The 21,590-nt window shown below is 38.1% G+C and overlaps 2 non-coding genes across 2 annotated transcripts; one reads left to right on the top strand and one right to left on the bottom strand.

The window, feature by feature from the left end:
* Positions 1-1,860: 1,860 nt before the first annotated feature.
* Positions 1,861-1,967, bottom strand: LOC141670212 (small nucleolar RNA R71). The gene has a single exon (XR_012554453.1). It is a non-coding gene; the product is annotated as a small nucleolar RNA R71 (small nucleolar RNA).
* A 15,459-nt stretch (positions 1,968-17,426) lies between these two features.
* On the top strand, positions 17,427-17,533 carry LOC141669502 (small nucleolar RNA R71). The gene has a single exon (XR_012553782.1). It is a non-coding gene; the product is annotated as a small nucleolar RNA R71 (small nucleolar RNA).
* The last annotated feature ends 4,057 nt before the right edge of the window (positions 17,534-21,590 follow it).

Here is a 21,590-nt window from a genome sequence, read left to right as displayed (position 1 = left end):
AAAAGACCAGCTCAAATCAGCAAGAAAAGAAGAAGTCAGCATTTTTTCAGAGAGACAGCGCGCCCGCGCTGTGATAGCACGCGCCCGCGCCAGGAGTTCAGAGATACAGCACGCCAGCGTTAAAGGAGCGCGTGGCCGCGCCAGATCGAATTCAAAGAATCATGTTTCTACTCTGATTTTGATCCAGAAGACTTCTAATCTGCATGGGCTGCTATATAAACATAATTTATGCTCGTTTTTCATAAGAAAATGTACCAGAGCTTAAGGGGAAGGCGTAAGAAGACCGTAGAGCACAAATTAACCAAGGCGAAGAGGATCTAGTCTATTCTTGTGATTCTTTGTTTAAAGTTGTAACTTTGGATGCTAGTTTTCTTATTCGTGAACCTATACTCTTGTTTCGTACTTGGTTTTATTAAGTATAAAGTCTACGTTTATTATACCATGCTTTCATCGGAAATCGCATTGATGATGAGTCCGATTATGGGCTAATCATTATCATGGGATTCTAACAGATTTATTTATGGATTTCTTTAGTTAATTTGTTTCGATGCCTTAGTGTGTGGTGATTGGATGATAACCTAGTATTGGTTGTGCTTATTCGTCTTGTGAGCGTCACGAACTTATAAGATAGTGTGTTAATCTTTAATGAAACAAAAGTGAATTTAAGGGCTTAGAATTTGCCATACTAGCATAGGTTCATGTATAATTGTTATGCATGATTCGTAGGTAATTTTAACCATCTTACTTGCCCTATGTAATCATGATAGATAACTTGTGCATTAAACCATTATGTTGTCAAATTCCATAGACATATAGGGTCTCAATATAATTGGTATCTATTTAGCTTCTATCTCTTTTGTGGATGTCTGGTAGTATAGTATTCGTACAACAAAAGTTGGCGTTTATTAGTTTCGTGTTATCTGATTAGTGTCATCTCCATTACATGTTAAGGTTAAGAATGAAAAGGCTATTGAATGAAGTATTTAATGAAGTTAGAATCCCATGTTTGTGTCATATATTATTCAACTCTCTTTAATCTCTTAGTTTATGTTCTCTAGTATAATTTCTTAGATAAGTGTAGTATAAACAATATCAATTTGTTATTCGTCTTAGCATTAGATAATAACCGTACTAGTGTTGCATAGATACATTGATTGAAATTAACCAGTCCCTGTGGGAACGAACTAGAATCTATTCTATATTACTTGCGATTGTGTATACTTGCGTGTATTATTAGCGCATGTATTTTTAATTTATGTGTTTGTCATTATTGGTCGTTAAAGTTCAGTGACTCGGACATTGTTACTTAATTAATTCCTTGTCGTGTTTCAGGTACTCTAGCGAGCGTGTATGCATACACGTTCTCGGTCTCGTAAGAGAACACTGGATCTAGCTGAGGAAGAAGTTGTAGTCAAAGAGAAAGTTGAAGAAGAGATCTCAGTTGAGAAAGAAGAAGAAGATCTTGTTGCAATGGGAGAACCAGAAGCGAATCCAAAGGCTTTGATGGACTACTCTCAACCAAAGATCAATGATATTCAGTCTAGCATTGTTCGACCATCCATCATGGCTAATACCTTTGAGATCAAGTCGAGCACGATTCAGATGATACAGAACTCAGTTCCGTTTGGGGGTTCTCCGACAGAAGACCCCAACATGCACATCAGAGATTTCATCGAGATCTGCGACACTTTCAAGTTCAATGGAGAATCTGCAGATGTTATTAAGTTGAGGCTTTTCCCATTCTCTCTGCGGGATAAAGCTAAGTGCTGGTTACATTCTCTACCACCAGGGTCTATTACCAAATGGGAGGATCTTGCTCAAAGGTTTTTAACTAAATTCTTTCCTATAGCGAAGACTGCTGCAATCAAAAACGCACTTACTCAATTTGCTCAGCAATCTGGAGAATCTTTATGTGAGGCTTGGGATCGATATAAGGAGATGCTTAGGAAGTGTCCTCATCATGGGATGCCTGACTGGATTATTATTAACTATTTTTACAATGGTTTGTGTGCTACTTCTAGACCCATGCTTGATACGGCATCAGGAGGAGCCTTGTGAGATAAAAGCTATGATGAAGCTTATGAATTGATCGAACTGATGGTTGCTAATGAATACCAGAATTTTACGCAGCGACTATCTCAGGGTAAGGTAGTAGGAATTCTGGAGCTGGAAGCAGCTACTACTATAGTTTCTCAACTTAAGGCTTTAACGATGAAGGTGGATTCTCTGTCTAATTATAGAGTTAATCAGATCGCTAGTGTCTGTGAGCTTTGTGCTAGTGCCCATGAGACTGATCAGTGTGCCATTTCTAGTGAATCAACTCAGTTCGTTAGCAACTTTTAGAGGTCGCAGTAACCTGTACCAGCCACCTATCATCCTAACAACCGCAATCATCCTAACTTTAGCCGGAGCAACACTCAGAATGGGGTTCAGCAGCCTTATCAGCAGTACCCAGCAAAGCAGTACAACCCCCTGGTTTTCAACAACCGCAATATGCACCAAGGCAACAACTCCAGCTGCAACAGTCTAATGAAAAATCTGAATTGGAAGAGTTGAGGCTCATGTGCAAGAGCTAAGCGGTTTTTATGAAGACCTTGGAAAATCAAATTGGACAAATTGCAAATGTCTTGCTGAATCGTCAACCTGGTACACTTCCTAGTAACACTGAAGTACCAGGAAAGAAAAAAGCTAAAGAGCAGGTAAAGGCAATTACATTGAGGACCGGGAAGGTTGCAAATCCAGAACACTCTCAAGTTTCGGATGAAGAAGCTATAGCTGAAGAAGATGTGTAGAAGGAAGCAGAAGTGGAACCAAGGAAGACTATTGTTGGACACACTCCTCCTGATGGTAATACAAGGGAGAAACAGACCAATCCTCCCCCTCCCTTTCTTAAGAGGCTGCAAAAGAAAAAGTTAGATAAGCAGTTTGAGAAGTTTCTGGAGGTGTTCAAGAAACTTCACATCAACATACCTTTCGCGGAAGCTCTTGAACAGATGCCTAGTTATACGAAGTTTATGAAAGGTATACTCTCTCGGAAGGTGAAGCTTACTGACTTAGAGATGGTCGCTATCATGGAGGAATGCAGTACTTTGCTGCAACAGAAGTTGCCTCCAAAGCTTAAAGATCCTGGAAGCTTCACTATTCCTTGCACCATTGGAAAAGTGTCCTTTGAAAAATGTTGATGTGACTTGGGAGCTAGCATCAATCTAATGCCTTTGTCAATATTCAAGAAGTTGGACTTACCTGATCCAAAACCTACTTATTTGACTTTATAGTTGACCAATCATTCTATTACATATCTGTGAGGTATTGTTGAGGATGTTTTGGTCAAGGTGGATAAACTCATCTTTCCTATTGATTGTGTAATTTTTGATTTCGAGGAGGATAAGAAGATTCCCATAATCTTGGGAAGACCTTTCTTAGCTACTGGCCGAACCTTGATAGATGTGCAGAAGGGTGAGCTCATCATGCGAGTGCAGGATCAGGATGTAACTTTTAATGTGTTTAATGCCATGAAATTCCCTACAGAAAATGAGGAGTGCTTAAAGGTGGAGTTGGTTGATTCTGTGGTTACTTCTGAACTTGATCAAGTGCTAAGGTCTGATGCCTTAGAAAAGGCCTTGTTGGGGAATTCTGATAGTGAAAATGATGAGCAATTACAATATCTGAATGCTTCTCCCTGGAAGAGGAAGTTGGATATGCCTTTTGAATCTCTTGGAATAGAGGAGCTGAACAAATCTCCAAAGCGCCTCAAGCCTGTTTTGTTTCGAGCACATAAACGCAACGCAAATAGTAATTAAAAACGTAAAAAATCAGAATTTTCGAAACCCACCACAGGATCCATACGAAAGATATATATTTAATTCGTAGATCAGATTGTTTACCTTAAGAAGCTTTACCAATTGGTTGACTAATGGAGATCCAAAGCTTGTTCAATCACCACGCATCCCGCTCTCGCGATCTACGCTCTATTGGTATCCACACGAATGCTTGATCTCAAGGATTGGATGTGTACTAGCACAAACCTGTTTCTTCTTGCTCTCTCCATCTTCTCTCTTGGTGGCTAGAGTTTCAGTAAAAGTCTTGCACACTCAAAAAATCAGCCACACAAGAGATATTATATAGAGAGTAGAAAAACGAATTATAACTCTTAACTAATTAGGAGTTATTATTAATTCAAAATTCCTATTTGTATTATAATTAAGTCTCACTTAATTATTTAACAAATAAATTTCATAATTAATATTAGTAAATTTGAATATAATTATTTATCTAATTAATTAAGTCAAACTTAATTAATATTATAAATAATTCAAAATACTTTAATTTAATTTAAATCCAATTTAAATTAAATATTCCTTCAAGCATTGTTTGTGTGTGACCCTATAGGTTATTATTATATTGGCAATACATTTTAAATCTAATTTAAAATCGTAAACAATGAGCGGCATCTAGTAATACATCATTGCTACCCAAGTAATAAAAATTGAATCGGTGATCGATTAAACCTTTCGTGAATAATGTACAATGTAATATAACCCCTTTTACCAAATATTATAGATTAAACTAGAGGCATGTTATGTGTCATCCTCATCATAGTTTAATCTTGGTTTCCTTGATCAATGAGTAGACTATCATATCAAATCAATATTTGAGCGTGGCCACGCATTTCATAGTCTAGCTCACACAAGAGGCCAATAATATCACTCCTAAAATAGGAGGGTTAAATCTCATCTAGATCATTCATATTTCTCATACGATTCATAATATAACCAATGTCCACTTTTATCATTTCCCGGTCAAGAATAACTTTTAATGGAATCAATGTATATTAATTCTCGTATAGAAATATAATGACTTCAGGTCTAAGGACCATTACATCATTATCACTAGGAGAATTACTTATGACAAAACAGACATGTAGAATCTCACATCAGGTCTGTCCAGCACCATGTACATATACATATGCCCGTGTCTTTGACTTTAGTATCACTATACCTATGATCAATGAGATGTGATCATCAGTCAACAAACACACTAGTCTTAATGCATTATTATTGCGCCTTAATAATAATACTCGACTAGGGACCTTTAGGAATATTAATACGATTCTCATAATCTCATTTCTAAGTCACATACTTAGAGATATAGAATTGCATATCATATTCCAAGGACATTTATTAATCTAACATTTATATCGCATTAAATTAAGAATTAATAAATTATAAAGGGAATAATCGATAGAACATAAACATTAATAATCCTAATGTCTTAAACTAAAACATCATACTGTTGTCTCTAGGGCACAAACACTAACAATCTCCCACTTGCACTAGAGCCAATCACCCATGTATCTAATACTCATGGAACTAGTATGACCATCATATTTCTGCTGCGACAAAGCCTTAGTCAGTGGGTCTACAACACTATCATTACTATGCACTTTACATTTATATCTCCTTGATTATTAATCTCATTAATAAGGTGATATCGCCTAAGGACATGCCTAAACAGTCTCCGTGGTTGTTTCGAAAACGTTAATATATTCGGCTTCCATAGAATCATCAATGTTCTTGCTGTGAACTATTCAAGCTAACATCAATTGTATTTAGACATAACATAAACCAGGCATAGACACATAATTATCCTTGTATATCCATAAATTAGGTTAAGAAACTAGTATCAGTGTAACACTTTACAACTAGTTCCCTATCATCTCCTTACACCAAAAATAAATCTTTATTCCTCTTTAAGTACTTAAGAATATTCTTGAAAACTATCAAGTGACCCTCACCTGGATTAGACTGGTATCTGATCGTCATGCTCAAAGCATACGAAACATCAGGATAAATACATATTATTCTACACTTTAGAGATCCAATTGCTGACGCATCTGGAACTTTCTCAAATGTCCCTTATCATCTAATGATTTAGGGGGCAATTATCTTTTGAGATCACTATCCCATAAGACATCGAAACATATCCTTTATTTGTCCCTTGCATCGTAAAATGATGTAATACTTTATCAATGTATGTACTCCGACTAGGTCGATTAATCTTTTCAATTTATCTCTATAGATCTTGATCCCTAATATATAGGTAGCATCGCCTAAGTCTTTCACCGAGAAACTATTTCTCAACCAAGTCTTAACAGCCTGTAGAGAAGGTATGACATTCCTTATTTGTTATATGTCATCTATATATAATACTAGGAATGTCACATAGCTCCCACTAACCTTCTTGCAAATACATGGTTCATCTTCATTTTAAATAAAGCCAAACTCTTTGACCGTTTCATTAAAATGAATATTCATTCTCTTTGAGGCTTGCTTCAATCTATAAATAGATAGAAGCAACTTACAAACTATCTTAGCAAACTTTGGATCGACAAAACCCTTGGGTTGTATCATATATACATCATCCTCAAGGATCCCATATAAGAAAGCAATTTTGACATCCATTTGCCAAATCTCACAGTCAAAGAAAGCAATTATTGCTAACAAAATCCTGATGGACTTGACGATAGTAACCGGTGAAAAAGTCTCATCATAGTCTATACCATGAATTTGTTTGAAACTTTTGCCACTAGGCGCGTCTTATAGGTCTGTACTTTACCATCCATGTCAGTTTTCTTCTTGAACACCCACTTGCACCCTATAGGTTTTACCCCTTCGAGTGGATCAACCAAAGTCAATACTTTATTTTGATACATAGATTTCATCGCGGATTTCTTGGCCTCCATCCATCTCTCGGAGTCTGGACATGTGATGAACAAGAACGCGACTAAGTTAGAATCTCGTACAGAAGTAAAGTTGTTTGTAGGCTACCCCATGGGAACGAAAGGTTATTTATTTTATAGTCCGAAGAGTCGAGATGTCATTGTTAGCACCAATGTAAGATTCTTAGAGGAGGACTATATAATGAATCACAAACCCATGAGTAGTGTCATTTTAGAAGAACTAGTGGGAGGGACAAATAATACCCATGAAGCTGTAGTACAAGTAGAACAACCACAACAAAATGTATAATCTGTCACTAATACCGCACCAGTGCCTCGTCGTAGTGGGAGGGTTGTTCAACAGCCTGATAGATTCATGTTTTTGGGAGAGTCTTCAGACTTGGTCTCTGGTGAACATGATGATGATCCCCGTATATACGAAGAGGCAGTACAAGACAAAGATGTAGATCTTTGGCAAAAGGAGATGGAATCTAAGATGGAATCAATGTATTCTAATCAGGTCTGGGAGCTCGCGGAACAACCCAAAAGTATAAAACCTATTGGATGTAAGTGGATCTACAAGAAAAGGAGAGGATTAGATAAAAAGGTGAAAGCCTGGAAAGCAAGACTTGTTGCGAAAGGTTTTACTCAGAAAGAAGATATCGATTATGAGGAAACCTTTTCGCCGGTAGTCATGCTTAAGTCAATCTGTATTCTTTTATCTATTGCAGCTCATCTTGATTATGAGATTTGGCAAATGGATGTTAAGACAGCTTTCCTTAATGGAAGTCTTGAAGAAACCATCTATATGCAGCAACCAGAGGGATTCATTAAAGAAGGCCAAGAGCATCTTGTATGTAAGCTTAAGAGGTCTATTTATGGACTTAAATAAGCTTCTAGGTATTAGAACATTCGTTTTGATCAGCAATCCAGTCGTATGGATTTGATCAAAGTCCAAGCGAAGCATGCGTGTATAAGAGATGTGAGGGAAATGCAGTGGTTTTTCTAGTACTATATGTTGAAGACATTTTAATCATTGGAAACAATGTTAAGATGTCTTCAATAAAGGCATGGTTTTTCAAACAATTTGAAATGAAGGACTTAGGTGAAGCAGCATACATCCTTGGGATCAAACTTATAAGGGATCGCAAGAAAAGGATGTTGGCTTTATCTTAGGAGCCCTACATAGATGACTTATTAGCTCGTTTTAACATGCAGGACTCCAAGAAGGGTAATTTACCTTTCACATGGAATTTCTCTATCAAAGAGTCAGTGCCCTTCGACACCTAAGGAGATAGAGAACATGTAGGCAGTTCCTTATGCTTCGGCATGTGCAAGCCTAATGTATGCTATGTTATGTACGAGGCCTGATATCTGCTTTGCCATGGGCATGGTTAGCCGATACCAGTCAAACCCAGGACAGGAACATTGGAGTGCAGTAAAAATAATACTCAAGTACCTGCGAAGGACTAAGGAATATATGTTAGCTTATAAGTCCTCTGATTTATTGCCTCTGGGATATACTGATTCAGATTTCCAGACAGATAAGGATAAGAGAAAATCCACCACAGGATGTGTTTTTACTTTGGGAGGTGGAGCCATAATATGGAGGAGTGTGAAGCAGAAATGCATTGCAGACTCAACCATGGAAGCCGAATATATGGCAGCCTCTGACGTAGCCAAAGAGGCTATTGTTAGGCACAAAGCATGCGCTAATAATTCATGCAAGTATACGCGTTCGCAAGTAATATAGAATGATTTCTAGTTCGTTCCCACAGAGATTCTGATTAATTATATTTAATTAACACTTACTCACCAATGTATGATTACTCTTCAATGTCAAGATAATAACACTTAAGTTTGATTAACTAATTATTAACTATGAGAATTAAAAACTTAAATTAACACTCGAATTAACAATATTAAACACACATGAGATCATAACTTCATTACTACTTCATTCAATAGTCATTGTTATTACCCTTAGCATGTAACGGTGATGATATTAATCAAACAACACGAAACTGATAAAAGCCAACTTTTGTTGCACAAGTACCATTCTACTAAGCATCCACAATTAAGATAGAAGTTGAATAGGCATCAATTATGTTGAGACCCTATATGTCTCCAAAATTTGACAATATAACGATTTAAGCGCAAGTTATTCATTATGATTATTCAGGGCAAGTAAAACAGTTAGAGTTACCCACTAATCATGCATACAATACATGAATCTATGCTAGCATGGCAAGTTCTAAATCTCAAGATTCACTATCGCTTCACAAGAGATTAACACACTATCTTACATGTTCGCGACGCACATAAGAAGAATAAGCACAACCTATGCTAGATATCATACAATCATCACATACCAAGTTATTAAACAATTAACTACAGAAATCCATAGTAAATCTGCTACAACCCCATGATCACGATTAGCCCATGATAGAACTCATCGTCACCATGGGTTCATATGAAAACATGATAATAACACAACAATATAAACTAATAAAAATACTTAATAAAATCAGAGTACGTCACAAGAGTATTAAGGTTCAAAGAGTAAAGAAAACTAGCATCCACTGTTACAACGAATTAAAAAAATCACAAGATAAATATATGCTTCTTTTTCTTCATTATTGCATGCTAAACGGTCTTCTTTATCTTCTCTCCTTGTTACTTGCTCCTTGCTTGTTACTTGTTATTTTTTTATTATGAAAACGTCTCCAATATTACTTATATAAGAGTCCACAAGAAACAGCAGTTGCAGAAGCGCAATAGAACTCAAATTAGAAAATCCAGAATCTGAAAATCCAACCCCAGGCGGCCGCCTTCAATCCCACGCGGGCGCCTGCTCTCCAGGCGGTCACCTGCTAACTCCAGGCGGGCGCCTGCATGCTTTCTGGAAAAATCCTCTTCTTGCTTTTGATTTTGCTGATTTATTCACACAACTCCCCGCAACTGGTTCCAAGTACTTCCCTATGCTTATTATGACGAAATCTCCCTAATTACGCAAGTTATACCCTGAAATGCAAAAACATTAGAAAAATGCATGAAATACACAAAATACTTGATTTCAAGACAACAATTCAAGCCATTACAAGAGGTTCTAAGTGGTATAAAATGCTACTTATCAAACCCCCAAACTTAAATCGATGCTTGTCCTCAAGCATCACAGACTCAAAAACAAAATAAAAACATGCATGAATGCAAAATACATGAATGCATCAATCCCCATCGCGATGACTAAACCAACCAACACATGACATCTCAACAATGTAATTGGGCGACTAAAGATTAATCAAATCACGCAAGCTAACATACAACTAGAAACGTGGTGTGTGCGAATGCTTAACAGATATGCTTCGAAACTAGATCAATTATTATACTCAATTATCCTCAAGGCAATCACAAGATTATACGAAGAATATATTCTAGACACAAAATGACTTATAACACTTCAAGATCACTGGAGCTTATTACGGAATCATGCTTTTATTCAACACAATAAACAAATATTTATTTGATCGAGCAATGAATAAGGTCCACAAAAGACTTATGCAATGGTACCCATTTAGCGAGCGTTAGGTTAGCTGATCCCAGACTATAAAAGCCTTAGGTCACTAGGCACAAAGTCCCCTAAGAACTTAATAACTCGAATACCAAAGAGCTCACTCGTGATCAATTATGCATTAAACCATATTTTTTTCTTTTCTTTTTTTTCACTCTTTTTTTTTCTTACTTTTTTTAAAAATTTCTGAGCAAGTGCGTTTCGCTCCATCTTGCTCAACCCTAGACTACTCGCATACAATACGAGCCGTCTACTAGCCATTTGACGCCTAGCCACAACTAGCAATGAATTCTAATTTTTACTCCAATTATATCTTTTCACGCCTTCTATCATTAAGAGCCTATCAAATATTCTAAGTATAAGCAATAAATTAACCTCAAAAACCATCAAACCATGACAACAATCTAGTCCTTAAGCATACTTTAAGACTTAGTGAAATTACAAGTGTTTCTACAATGCATGCCATCCTAACAAGATTCAACATCACTCAAACGCTATCACTACACTCGCATCGATATCACATATCAATCAATAAAGCAACATAAAAGGGATCATGGTATATGCATGAGCTATATGACATGATAAAACTAAAAAAAACTATATGACAAAATATGCAACTATATGAGCTAAACTACATGAAAATGCAACTATATGACACACACATAAATATGTTCCTTAACTACCACCCCCAAACTTAAAATCTTCACTGTCCTCCGTGAAGGTAATAGAAAGGAACACAGGGTATACCTACTCAGAGAAATCATCATCATCATCACCCTCAGAGGGTGAAGTGTCAGGAGGCGGATAAGCAGAGTCCTCACCAAAAATGGGCCACTGGATGTCAGCTCCAAGGCCTCTAAAAGCAGTCCCAAGCGCTAGGGTGAGCTCCTGCGCAAACCTACTCTACGACTCATACATCGCATCCATCCTCCTGAAAAGCCTCCTCTACTGGACATCATCCATACCCGAACCATCTCCTCCCTGGCCTCTGGAAGAACCTGCCTCCCCCTGAGCCTGACTGGGCCTAGCCATCATAGCACCAGCTGCTGGATGACCTCCTGGGAGATGATATCCCAAACCATGCTCCTCAGGCTCTCCACCCGTCCACTCCTGCTTCGCATTCAGCATCGATGAATCAATAGGAGCGGCCGACATCTGCAGCTGCTCATAAGAAGGCCAGTGGACTCCAATTGCCTTATACAGCTTCATGACAATAGAGGCATACGGGATGTTGTAATGTGACTTCCCCCTCAAAAACTTCAAAATCCCTTGGTAGATGAACTCACCAAGGTCCACATAATACTCCTCATTCAAAATCCCCCATAACAACCTGGCTCTCTCAACTATAACCTCATGTGCATACGAAGAAAGCGAAATATTAGCACAAATAAAGGCATTCCATGCACGGGCATACATGTTCATCGCAACAGCCGGGAAAGAACGATACTCGTTGGATCCCTTCTTAAACTTCCACACCATGCCCGGCTGACAGAGAGTAGAAATAATCAAATATGAGTCAAAATCCTCAGGGGTCTTCTCATTCCAATTCTCCTATTGGGGCTTCCTTTATCGCTGCCCAATAACACGGCGAATCGCCGCAGGCTGATAATCAACAGAAAGCCCATGAATAACAGAATACCCATTCCTGTCGGCCTTCTCTGCAAACAACACTCATCGGGACCTCCTCAGGTGACTCGCAAAAAGTCATCCAACCCTTCTCTGCAATCATCGGCAATAATTCACCATCCCTCCCCGATGGCAAAAACCCTCTCTCCTTCAAAATTGGCTTAGTCAGAAGCCTAGCATACTCTTCCTCAGCAACCCTATCCATCAATCGGGGCCTCACAGCAGTACCCTTTGAAGAATCAGCAGTCAGAATGGTGTTGTTGCTATCTATAGTTCGAGATCTCTTTGGGGCCATTGAAACTGAGAATAAGAGTTGTAGAGTTGTATTTTGTGTGTAGGAGAGAGTTCGTAAGTCGAAAGTATAATGGATGTGTATGGAGAGGTTGTGTGTGTATATAGGGTAGGAGTAAGGTTAGAATTAGATTAGGAGTGGGGTTGTGGCTAATTTGTAGGAAGAAAATCGTGGGTAATGGGGTTTGTAGTGATGAGGTTGTGTTTTTTTTAATTTTTTGTTTTATAAGCTGAAAAACCGAATATTCAAAACTCAGGTCCGCAGGCGGTCGCTGGAACTAGTAGGCGGGCGCCTGCCAGCAAGTGGCCGCATGGAACCTGTACGCAGGCGCCTGCAAGGTCCCTGGAAAAAATATTTTTTCAGCCAGCTTTTTCTGATTTTTTTGGGTTTTTGGATAGAATACTAAATTCTAAGGGTTCCTATGGTCTCATATCTTGTGTTGCCTCCCAAGAAGCGCTTCTTTTAAGTCATTAGCTTGACGTAGAGTAGTTCGATCAAGTTGACAATAAAATGGCACTAACCACTTCTCGGTTTGTCGTATCCCTATAATAATGCTTCAATCTCTGACCATTTACTTTGAATGTTTGGCCCGGATCGTTCTCAAAAATCTCCACCACTCCATGTAGAAACACAGTTTTGATGATAAATGGTCCAGACCACCTTGATTTCAACTTTCCAGGAAAAAGTCGGAGATGAGAGTTGAATAGAAGAACTTGTTGCCCAGACACAAATGACTTAGGAGATAGTTTCCTGTCGTGCCACCTTTTTACTTTTTCCTTGTACATCTTGTTGTTTTCGTACGCTTGAAGTCGAAATTTATCAAGTTCATTTTACTGAAGCATTCGCTTCTTCCCAGCTGCATCTAGATCAAGGTTTAACTTCTTCAATGCCCAATAAGCCTTATGCTCAAGCTCTGCAGGTAAATGGCATCCCTTATCATAGACAAGTTGAAACGGTGACATCCCAAATGGAGTCTTGTATGCTGTTCTATAAGCCCAAACAGCTTCATCGAGCTTTAAAGACCAATATTTCCTAGACGGACAAACAACTTTCTCTATAATGCGCTTGATCTCTCTATTAGACACTTCAGCTTGACTATTAGTTTGCAGATGATAGGCAGTAGCAATGTGATGATTCACATTGTAGCGTTGCATCATAGAAGTGAACTTACGATTGCAGAAATGCGACCCTTCATCACTTATGATAACTCGTGGCATTCCAAACCTTGTGAATATGTGCTTATGAAGAAAACTCAACACTACCTTTACATCATTCGTCGGTAGAGCCTTGACTTCTACCCATTTCGAGACATAATCGACTGCCAGCAAGATGTACTGATTATTGCAGGACAAGATAAATGGTCCCATGAAATTGATTCCCCAAACATCGAAGACCTCAACTTTAAGCATCACATTTAAAGGCATTTCATCCTTTCTAGTAAGATTCTCAACTCTTTGGCAAAGATCACACCTTAAAACAAACTGATGTGCATCCTTAAACAACGTGGGCCAAAGAAAACCTGCTTGAAGAATACGAGCTGCTATCTTTTCACCACCATAATGTCCACCATAAATTGTAGAATGACAGTCTCGTAATATCCCCTCCGTCTCACAGAATGGGATATATCTCCTGATGATCTGGTCAGCTCCTTGTCTAAACAAATATGGTTCATCCCACATGTACCACTTCACCTCATGCAGAAACTTCTTCTTTTGAGCCGCATTCATATTAGGAGGCATTATATTGCTGACAAGATAATTCACAATGTCTGCGAACCATGGCTCTTCCTCTTGAACTGCGAATAACTGCTCATCCAGAAAAGATTTGTTGATCAATGTTTTATCATGTGAAGTAGAATCGGGATTCTCCAATCTAGAGAGATGGTCAGCTACTTGATTATAGTACCTTTTTTTATCCTTGATCTCCAACTTAAATTCTTGTAGCAAGAGCACCCAACGAATAAGTCTAGGCTTCAAATCCTTCTTTGAGACCAGATAGCGAATGGCAGCGTGATCAGTGAACACTGTCACCTTTGTCCCAAGTAGATAAGATCGAAATTTTTTGAAACCAAAAACTATAGCCAAGAGCTCCTTCTCGGTAGTGGTGTAGTTCATTTGAGCTCCATTTAGCGTCTTACTAGCATAGTAGACCACATGAAATATATTATTCTTACGCTGCCCAAGAACTGCTCCCACTACATAATCACTTGCATCACACATCATCTCAAAAGGTTCTCTCCAATCAGGTGTCGTAATAACTGGTGCAGTTATTAAAATCTTCTTGAGAGTCTTGAATGCTTCCAAGCATTCATCATCAAATTTGAAAGGCACATCTTTCTCGAGCAAGTTGCACAACGGCTTAGATATCTTAGAGAAGTCCTTGATGAAACGCCGATAAAAACCCGCATGACCAAGAAAACTATGGATTCCTTTCACATAAACAGGTGGCGAAAGATTTTCAATAACTCCCACCTTGGCTTTATCCACCTCAAGGCCCTTGCTAGAGACCTTATGCCCAAGAATGATGCCTTGTTGCACCATGAAATGACATTTTTCCCAATTGAGCACTAGATTGGTTTCCACACACCTTTTGAGCACCAAACGGAGATTATTCAAACATTCATCAAATGAATGTCCAAAGATGGAGAAGTCGTCCATGAACACTTCGACATTATTTCCAATCATATCATAGAATATGGCCATCATGCATATCTGAAAAGTGGTAGGTGCGCCATATAAGCCAAAAAAAACTCAATGAAAAGCAAACGTGCCATATGGACAAGTAAAAGTAGTCTTCTATTGATCTTCTGGTGCAATGTAAATCTGATTGTTGCCCCAATAGCCATCCAGAAGATAATAATACTCATGACCAACCAACCTGTCAAGCATCTGATCAACAAATGGAAGAGGGAAGTGATCCTTCCTCGTGGCTTTATTCAACTTCCTGTAGTCCATACATACCCTCCATCCTGTGACTATTCGAGTGGGGATGAGCTCATTCTTCTCATTTGCTACCACAGTAATATCTCATTTCTTAGGTACACATTGCACGGGGCTCACCAAAGAACTGTCAGAAATGGGATATATGATTCCTGCATCCAGCCACTTTAGAATTTCTTTCTTCACCACTTCTTTCATGATAGGATTAAGTCTTCGCTATTGCTCAACAGTCGGCTTGCTACCTTCCTCTAGCATAATTTTATACATGCAGTACGAAGGGCTGATCCCTTTTATATCTGCTATAGTCCATCCGATGGCCGATTTGAATTCTCTCAAGATCCTCAAGAGCTTATCCTCATCACTACCAGAAAGGTCAGATGCAATAATAACAAGCAAAGTAGATGCATCACCTAAAAAAGCATACCTCAAGTGTCCAAGCAATGGTTTAAGCTCCAAAGTAGGTGCTTCCTTAATAGATGGTTTGAGCTTTCCCTCAGCATTCTTGAGATCAGTATTACCAAGAGATTGGCATGTCTAGCTTTTGATTCCAAGGAGAAACATTTAGATATTGCAACTGCTCATTGCCTTCCTCATCATCACTGTCAAATTCCCCCAATAAGGCTTTTTCTAAGGCATCAGACCTTAGCACATGATCAAGTTCTGAAGTAATTGCAGAATCAATCAAATCCACCTTGAAGCACTCCTCATCTTCTGTAGGGAATTTCATTACATTGAATACTTTGAATGTTACATCCTGATCTTGCACCCTCATAGTAAGTTCACCTTTTTACACATCTATCAAGGTACGGCCTGTAGCCAAGAAAGGTCTTCCCAAGATTATGGGAATCTTCTTATCTTCCTCAAAATCCAGAATGACAAAGTCTGCAGGAAAGATGAGCTTGTCCACCTTTACCAACACGTCCTCCACGATACCTCGTGGGTATGTAATAAAACGATCAGCCAATTGTAGAGACATATAGGTGGGTTTCGGATCAGGCAAATTCAGCTTTTTGAAGATAGACAACGGCATCAGATTGATGCTTGCTCCCAAATTGCAAAGGCACTTTTTGAATAACAACTTACCAATGGTGCAAGGTGAAGATACCTGGATCCTTAAGCTTTGGAGGTAATTTTTGTTGCAGCACGGCACTGCACTCTTCCGTCATAGCAACGGTATCAAGATCGTCTAGTTTCACCTTCCTTGAAAGAATACCTTTCATGAATTTTGCATAACTAGGCATTTGCTCCAGAGCCTCAGCGAAAGGTATGTTGCTGGTAAGTTTCTTGAACACCTCCAGAAAATTACCGAATTGCTTATCCAGCTTTTCTTTTTGCAATCGCTTAGGAAAAAGTGGTGGAGGATAGAGCTGGTTCTCCCCTGTATTACCCTCAGGCAGAGTGTGTTCAATAGTAGTCTTCCTTGGTTCCCCCTCTTTCTCCTTTTGTTTTTCTTCTTCATCTACAACTTCACCTTCTCCATCCTTTGTTTTTCCAGCTTCAGCAACTTTTCCAGACCTTAAAGTGACAACTTTGACTTGCTCCTTAGCTTCCTTCCTGCTTGGCACTTCAGTATCGCTGGGAAGTGTGCCAGGTTGACGATTGAGCAAGGCATTGGCTATTTGACCAATTTGATTCTCCAAGGTCTTGATAGAAACAGCCTGACTTTTGCACAACAGCTTTAGCTCCTCGAAATCAACACTAGAATGTGGAGCAGCACCTTCTTGTTGAGGATATGATTGCCTTTGAGCATACTGCTGAGGTTCTTGGAATCCAGGTGGATTAAACTGTTTACTTACAGCTTGTTGATATGGTTGCTGAATAGCATTCTAATTGTTGCTCTAGCTTAAATTGGGATGATTTCTGTTATTAGGATGATAAGTAGCTGGCACAGGCTGCTGCGGTCGCTGATAATTGTTCACATACTGAACAGATTCATTAATAAGAGAACACTGATCCGTAGCATGAGAGCCTGCATAAAGCTCACAGACAATAGCTATTTGATTGACTCCATAGTTGGCTAAAGAATCGACCTTCATAGACAGTGCTTGGAGCTGCGATGCGATAGTTGTAGCTACATCAACTTCCAGAATACCTACTACCTTCCCAGGAATCATCCTTTTAGTTGGGTTTTGATACTCGTTTGCAGCCATAGTTTCAATGAGATTATAGGCCTCAGTATAGCTTTTGGCCCACAAGGCGCCTCCAGAAGCTGCATTGAGCATGGGCCGAGATTGGGCCCCCAAACCATTGTAAAACCCAGTGATCACCATCCAGTCAGGCATACCATGATGTGGACACTTTCTCAACATCTCTTTATAGCGCTCCCAAGCTTCACACATAGATTCTGTTGGTTGCTGCGTAAAATGAGTAAGAGCACTCCTCATAGCTGCAGTCTTGGTCATTGGATAGAACTTCACCAGAAACTTTTGCGCAAGATCTTCCCAAGTAGTGATGGACCCAGGTGGTAAAGAATGTAACCAGTCCTTAGCTTTATCCCTTAGAGAGAATGGGAAAAGCCTCAGCTTGATAGCCTCATCAGTAACACCATTATATTTGAAAGTACTGCAAATCTCGACAAAATTCCTGATATACATGTTGGGATCTTCAGTCGCAGCACCTCCAAAAGAAACAGAATTTTGCACCATCTGAATAGTGCCCGGCTTGATTTCGAAAGTATTGGCCTGAATATCCGGATGAATGATGCTTGACTGAATGTCATCAATTTTAGGCCGAGAAAAGTCCATAAGAGCTGGATCTTTTGGAACTATACGATCACCCATTATTACAGTTTCTTTCTTTTCACTCTCTTTATCCTAATCTTCAAAATCTATCTTCTCCGGAATGTAAAGAACTAAATCTGTCTCCTTAGCCGTATCTAGAGTCCTCTTGCGAGTGCGAGAACGTGTTTGCATAACGCTCGCTAGAGTACCTGAAACACAACTGGAAACAGTAAGTAACAAGTCTTAATCAATGAGTCCTAATGATCACTGATGGCAAGTACATAAACTAAACAAATTAACATCGAGTTCCCGGCAGCGGCGCCAAAAACTTGTTAGGCACAAAGCATGCGCTAATAATTCACGCAGGTATACGCGTTCGTAAGTAATATAGAATGATTTCTAGTTTGTTCCCACAGAGACTCTGATTAATTATATTTAATTAACACTTACTCACCAATGTATGATTACTCTTCAATGTCAAAATAATAACACTTAAGGTTGATTAACTAATTATTAACTATGAGAATTAAACACTTAAATTAACACTTGAATTAACAATATTAAATACACATGAGATCATAACTTCATTACTACTTCATTCAATAGTCATTGTTATTACCCTTAGCATGTAACAGTGATGATATTAATCGAACAACATGAAACTGATAAAAGACAACTTTCGTTGCACAAGTACCATTCTAGCAAGCATCCACAATTAAGATAGAAGTTGAATAGGCATCAATTATGTTGAGACCCTATATGTCTACAGAATTTGACAACATAACGATTTAAGCGCAAGTTATTCATTATGATTACACAGAGCAAGTAAAACGGTTAGAGTTACCAACTAATCATGCATACAATACATGAACCTATGCTAGCATGGCAAGTTCTAAATCTCAAGATTCATTGTCGCTTCACAAGAGATTAACACACTATCTTATATGTTCGTGATGCACATAAGACGAATAAGCACAACCTATGCTAGATATCATAAAATCATCACATACCAAGTTATTAAACAATTAACTAAAGAAATCCATAGTAAATCTGCTAAAACCCCAAGATCATGATTAGCCCATAATAGAACTCATCGTCACCATGGGTTCATATGAAAACATGATAATAACACAACGATATAAACTAATAAAAATACTTAATAAAATCAGAGTACATCACAAGATTATTAAGGTTCAAAGAGTAAAGAAAACTAGCATCCACTGTTACAACGAATTAAAAGAATCACAAGATAAACGTATACTTCCTCTTCTTCGTTGTTGTGTGCTAAAACGGTCTTCTTAATCTTCTCTCCTTTTTACTTGCTCCTTTCTTGTTACTTGTTGTTTTTTTATTATGAAAACATCTCCCAAGATTACTTATATAAGAGTCCACAAGAAATAGCAGTTGCAGAAGCCCAATAGAACTCAAATTAGAAAATCCAGAATCTGAAAATCTGACCCCAGGTGGCCGCCTCCAATCCCACGCGGGCGCCTTCTCTCCAGGCGGTCGCCTGCTAATTCCAGGAGGGCGCCTACATGCTTTCTGGAAAAATCCTATTCTTGCTTCTGATTTTGCTGATTTCTTAGCACAACTCCCCGCAACTGGTTCCAAGTACTTCTCTAGGCTTATTATGATGAAATCTCCCTAATTACGCAAGTTATACCCTGAAATGAAAAAATACTAGAAAAACGCATCAAATACACAAAATTTTTGATTTCAAGACACCAATTCAAACCATTATAAGACGTTCTAAGTGGTATAAAATGCCACTTATCAGCTATATGGTTCCGAAACTTCCTGCTGAATTTGGATGTGGTTCCTAATTTTCCACGGAAAATCATAATTTATTGTGATAATACTGGTGTTGTGGCAAATACCAAGGAACCATGGGCCCATAAGTTAGCAAAACATATAGAGCGTAAGTATCACCTCATACGGCAGTTCGTTAAGCGGGGAGATATCATTGTGGCTGATATAGCATCAAAGGATAACCGGGCAGATCCTTTCACGAAGAACTTACCAGCTAAGGCTTTTTAGGAGCACGTGGAAGCGATAGGAGTCAGATACTTGGTCACATAGTTATATAGTTGGTAGTGGATTTCTTGTAATAAACACTGATATACTCAAAGAATATCTTGAGTATAAGTGGGAGATTGTTAGGGTTTATACTGAAATATTCGTTTGAAGTATATACTTTAATAATAAATTATTTGAGAATCTTGAATGCATGTTTTCACATAGTCTATATATTATATATTGTAGATAATCTAGTATCAAATGGGATAGCAGAAGATTAGATTGTCAAATTCCTTATATAATATAATAAAGGTTCACAGTCTAAGTGGTACTAGACAAACCACTGGAATGGATGAAGTATTATTTAGAAATAGTTTATCTTGACTATTGAATAATACTTGTATACTTTGTGTATATTGAACGGGATCAAAATAGTAGAATAATTGTTTCTTTTATTCTGAAAATAAAGAAGAACTAAGATTCTATGATATTATTATTTCTTAGGTTCTTAATCCGGATGTAGTAATTGACACTTGTATTTAATGCACATGCCTTGATTCATACATTAAGTAATTTATTTTAAATTACGAATTTATGTATTGGGCAATGACATTATATACAGACTGGGATATTAACTATAAAAGGAAACCGTGTCCGAAAAATATATTCGGGTGATGATGTCCTCTTGAAAGCTCATAAAGATAATTATGCTTTAGTCCTACAGGAAGATTTGTTCTTGCATAATTATAAGGTTGAGTGGATGATCAAGGATAAAAGATATTGATTAAATTAATTGTCAGAAATTAATTTAATTAATGGATATGCGATATCTTAAACATGGGGATTTTATAAGCAATTAATATGGGAGCCAAATTAAATAATTAATTTACGGAATTAGGAAAGGTAGTGCAAATATTAATTCTTTAATGGATTGAATTAATATTTAATGACATTGGGCTTGGCCCGGAATGTCATTAGATGGCCTGACCTAATGGTCCATGATCCCTACTGTAGCCTATAAATATTCTCATTCTCCTAAAGCTAGGGTTAACACACAAAAAATGAAATCACATCCTAGGGTTTGAGAGAGGAAGCCATTTTTCTCAAGGAGCCAGCTAGGGTTTTAGAATTTCGGAGCTTTGGGAGAGGTACACCTTGGGAGATCGAAGCCCACACTTCGTCCAAGGAGAATCAGGGAATACAGTAGAAGACGTGGATTTGAATCGCTTGCGCCGTAGCGATTAAGGTTAATGTTCTATTCGTACTCTTTTAATTAATATCATAAAACACAGGGCCAAGATTCGAGAGATCCAACAATTGGTATCAGATTTTGGTTCTAGGTTCTGCATTTTATGATATGTTCTCCATGTCATGATTATTTAGGTAGACAATATTTGTCAATTATATCAATTATATAACTCTTGGATAGCTTGGTGGAACAACATTTGTTCACATTTATCTAATAAATCTCGCCAAACTTTATGCCTCTAAGTTCACAGTCCTATTGTGGTAACTTAGTTAAGTCAAACCTAATAGTCAAAAAGTATCAATATACTTCAACACATCTCCCACGATAGATAGGTGTACTTTGCTTTGATGAACCCACTCCTGGTCGAGCTAGGGGTTAACGCATTTGACTCATTGGAAGGCATCTGATCAGCTTAATATTAACTTTAGGGTTTTGTTAATTTTAAAACGATCATGATCC

This window comes from Apium graveolens, chromosome 6, assembly GCF_009905375.1.
Source record: "Apium graveolens cultivar Ventura chromosome 6, ASM990537v1, whole genome shotgun sequence".
Lineage (NCBI taxonomy): Eukaryota > Viridiplantae > Streptophyta > Magnoliopsida > Apiales > Apiaceae > Apium > Apium graveolens.
The sequence above is the reverse complement of the archived record's forward strand: the minus strand, read 5'-3'. Positions and strand labels throughout refer to the sequence as shown.